Here is a 4,649-nt window from a genome sequence, read left to right as displayed (position 1 = left end):
CCCTCTTCCCTGTCCACCGAATGACACCTTGTCTCCATTTGATTGGACATGAAATTCAAATGGACTCGAATGACTTGAAGGGTAAGGCTTATAGGGTCTGGATTACTTTGTATATGGTGAGCATGTCGGGTTACATCAGAGTGAGTTCCCTTATTCTTTTTGCCACCCACCACCTCAGGAGTAGCGCTGCCAGCAATGGAATAAAAATAAATAAAAAAAAGTGGCCACAATTTATTAGGGGATGTGCTAAAACCTCGGCTGCCAAGCCCAGCTATGAAGAAACACAGCAAAAATTAGCCACTAGGAGGAGCTGAACCTTGACTCTTTTAGTAAATAAAGGCAGACTTTTTACTGCAGCATTATTTAAGAGGTTTTCCCAGTTACACTTTAAAGCATGAATAGTCATAAGGCATTTTTAAGCATGCCAGCTATGATTTTTTTAAAGCATTAGACCAACATTGCAACATCAGAGCAATTCACACTACTGTACACAATGCATCAGAATATTGGGACTAAAATAATACCATTCAGCGTCTTAACTATCAAACACCATCGCTTTACTTTTACAACACACAGGCTCGTCAGTGGTCTGATTAAAAAGCGCCATTCATCCCACTTAGCCAGAATACAATTAAGGGACAAGGCTTTAAAAGCCCAGCCCGGAGCCGCTCCCCCATTCTACATAAAAGGGGCACTCTCCTCCGAGCTTTGCCTGTAAATATCATGTTTGATATGAGGTTTTAATCTGCTTAGCCATTCTGAACTATAGAATGGGCTCATCCTCTCTCTGAAACCCAATGAAACCAATGGCCGTGCGCCGGAGGACGAACAGGAACACAAGACGAGCCCGCTATCTGATTATGTGGGGTTAATTGCAGTGCACTGTTTTGTAGTGGCTGCATTTGAGAGCCACCCATAAATAGACGGCCATAGCAAATGAATGCATGCTCAGAAATGAATGTTAATTAACTGTGTATCAGAAACGCATACACAGGAGCCCGTTTCTACTGTGCGCTGACCCCCGCTTTTGGATGTGGAGTGGGAAAGAGTTTGCGGCCGAGACATAAGCCATGGATCATCGAGAATGTTATGTCTTGGTGCAAAGGTAACACGGCCAATTTACAATCATGACAAGCGCCTTGATTGAGAGCCACGATGCAACCACGTCCATGTCTCCACATCATGAAGTGTGCTACTAAAATAGGATGGGGCTTAAGATACATGGTGTGAGCGGCGCCATCACTCTAAATGTCTCGCCCCTCAAATGTCACTGAGATTCAAATATACATTAAGCATCTTCTGTGACATAATTTATAGCCCCTGACGCTATTGACTCTAACATTTGCCGCACTTGTCAGGTAATTGTGGTAAATTCACATCTCACGCCTGTGCTGTGAACCATCATTTCTCACACGTTTTATTTTCATTCCTCTTTATGAATGGACCTAATAGAGTGCCTTTTCCCACTACTTGTCTGACGGCTATTTGAAGTTGATCCCGCCGTTCTTTTCCATTTTTTTTTTTCTGTGTGATTGGATTAATTGCATGTCACTCACTTTGCTAGAGGTCAGCAAACATACACTCTTGGTCATAAGTCATCAATCTACGTATGTGACCGTGGAGATGAAAAGTCAAGCATGTCAGCCACAAAGCTGGACAGATCAGCGCATTGATTTCAGGGCCAGCCCAATCACACAATGACCCGAGAGCCCCAATGATCCTTGTATGGGCTGACCACTCCAAATGTTGTATAGAAGGGGACATTATAAACGAGACAAAGGCAAAGAGAAGTCATTAGGATTATTGTTAAATCTAGAACAAGATAGTAGTTTCTTTTTTTTTATGTGATTACATGAAATACTGTTGGATTAACCAACTTTCACTTAAAAGACCAACAAAAGACAGAAACACGCTGAATAAAATATTGGATAAGCTGGATGGATGGATGGATGGATGGATGGATGGATGGATGGATGGATGGATGGATGGATGGATGGATGGATGGATGGATGGATGGATGGATGGATATTTTATTTATTATGATTTTTTTAATCATTGTCTTTAACCATTGTGTGATCTTAATTATGTATACTACAGCATTTAGCTTCAGCTTGAGAATGGTCTATCAATAAAGTTGAGTTGGGAAAACAATCCCGAATGCTGTCCGACCACAGAGCTGTTTAGACAGCTAAATCAATTTCAAAGATTCTAGGTAAAGGGTGTATACGCACAAAAATGTGGCGTACGCACTTTTCCAAAGTCACGTTCAGTGGTATCAAGAGTTAAATGACCTTGGGAATATGCGGTGCTTCACTACTTGAGCGACCTATGCTTGTTTTGTTGCTTTGGAGCTGTTGGAGAGTCAAAGCAGTGGCAAGTGCAGCTACGCACAAGACTAGGCAAATAGTAGCAGCAAAGTACGCTTCCTGGATATTAGTATTTGAAGCTACAGCGGGAGGGAAGCAGAAACATACTTGCGGTTTTACTTTTCACAGCATGAGTTGCATTCAAGGACAAAACATCACATTAAAACCAACCTGAAAAAAACACGGTATTAAGTCATCCCAAAATAACACCAAGGTTCTTGCTAATGTCGCCAAAGGAATATATTTTGTTTTTCTTAGCCTCATAAGGTAGGTTAGAAAAATATCTGCAAATTTTCTATGAATATGCAACATTCACTGTACAGCATTTAGTCTTCAGTGTTTGGACTTCACCATCATTTCTTGAGCCTCACAGTTCTGCGTCATGCAAATGAGCCATTGCTCAAGCCAGCCTCTCAAATGTCAGCTTTCACTACCACACAGACAAATGGAGCTGGGGAGCCATATTTGCAGAACCTTGAATCCCAAAAAGTGAATGTGAACCATCAAGTCCATACTAGTCCCAGCATCAATAATATTTTCATTGGTGGAGTCAGGATTTCATCACTAAGCCGTGGAATCACACTTGACAATTAGTGAAGCGGCTCCAAAAACTTTGCCAAACACAACTATAATGGCCTCCACCTTTGAGCCAAGTGCAGTCAAACTGTTGGAAATCTTGAGCATGGTGTTCCTATTTATGAGCTCACAGTTTGGTTGGATAAATCTACCATCTGTACTATTTGTAAGAACAAAGACGCACTAAAGGATTTGTTTATTATTTATATATTCTTTTAACTAAACACATCAATAAGGAGATGGTATCGTGGCAGCAACATATTCATTCTATTTCTATTCACTTAAATGGGTAATATTATTTCAGAACTGTGTGCCCTTCATCGGAGGCTAACACTGTTACACTAACACTAATCTCTGCATCCCAAAATGCAGCCCGCTTACTTTTTGCCTTATAATGACGTTGCTTGAAAATGGCAGATCTTCGAACAGCCCAGCTGCTAAGTTATGGGCGGAGAAACTCGGAGCGGTTGAGTTATTATGCAAATTAGTCCAAAATTCGTAATGGCTCACTCACAGACACATTTTCCAAAATAAGCAGCTCAGTAAAGACTTACTTGAGTTGTGTAGTTTCACACTTAATGTGTGGCCAGGCGCTCCAGACACAATACAAGCAATTAAAAAGTCAATTTCCCTTAACATTTTCCCTTTTAAACAACCAAATCTGGTTTCTTTATTTTAAATGGCAAGGACATCCCACACTGCCCTGAGAACAATCTGAAAAGTTGACAGTACTTTCCTGGAAATGTTTCTTTGTGTGCACAGAGTAGCTCTTGAGAACATAAAATATGCGGTGCAAAATGTAACAGAAGGCATGGACAGACTGAGCAAGCTCACACCATAGACGGCCTGCTGGCTGCTGACAAACCAACATTCTTGTCCTTCTATTCCTCCCAGCTCTCCTAAATGGCTAATCTTTCTTGGATCTCACCATTAATTGGTTAACAGTCTCTGCAGGGCAAAGGAAAGTGGTGCTATTTAAGGCACCGACATGCAACATCAACACTTTCATCTTGGCAATGACAGGCAACAATTATATTAGCAGATTTGAAAGTGAACCTCCTATCTCGGCACTAATCAAAAAGTCAGCCCATCTGCTGCGCCTATCTGTGCAGCATGTATGATAAAAGTGTGTCCGACGCTAATTAACTGCTAAGCAGACCACAATTAGACACTTTAATTCTACTCCTGCAAGAGAAATAAGGAGAGGAGTATAATGAAAGCATTTTATTGTATAGTATGGAGCAACATCTTTCTTTCTGTCTCTCTCTGTCTCTCTCTGTGTCTCTCTTTCTCTCTCTCCCTCCCTTTTCGCTCTCTCCTTGACGTGCGCGCGTCCACCCGCGCATCAATACAACCTTAGGTGCGTGTGCGTGCTCTCTATCACGCGCGCACACACGCACGCACGCACTTTCTCTTTCCCTTAGCTGTGCTTTTGTGTTTTGTCAGAATTAATGAGAAAAGTTCCCTTGCCCTAGGGGTAATTAGTGTCCTTGGAGTTAAATAAGCTAATACTTAGACACCTCTGGCACAAGCAATTATGTTTGTGTATTGAATAATTGATTCAAAGAGGGGGGAAGGGCTGCTAATCAGATCTGAGCATAATGAATTGATTTAATTAACAGGGGAATCCTTGGGTCGCAGCAAAGAAGCGTGCGCGGCGCATTTATTGCTCAGAGCGGAGCGGGTCGCGCACAGACGCGGGCACAG

Source organism: Syngnathus leptorhynchus, chromosome 3, assembly GCF_054491065.1.
Source record: "Syngnathus leptorhynchus isolate UIUO chromosome 3, UIUO_Slep, whole genome shotgun sequence".
Lineage (NCBI taxonomy): Eukaryota > Metazoa > Chordata > Actinopteri > Syngnathiformes > Syngnathidae > Syngnathus > Syngnathus leptorhynchus.
This window is presented reverse-complemented; position numbering follows the sequence as displayed.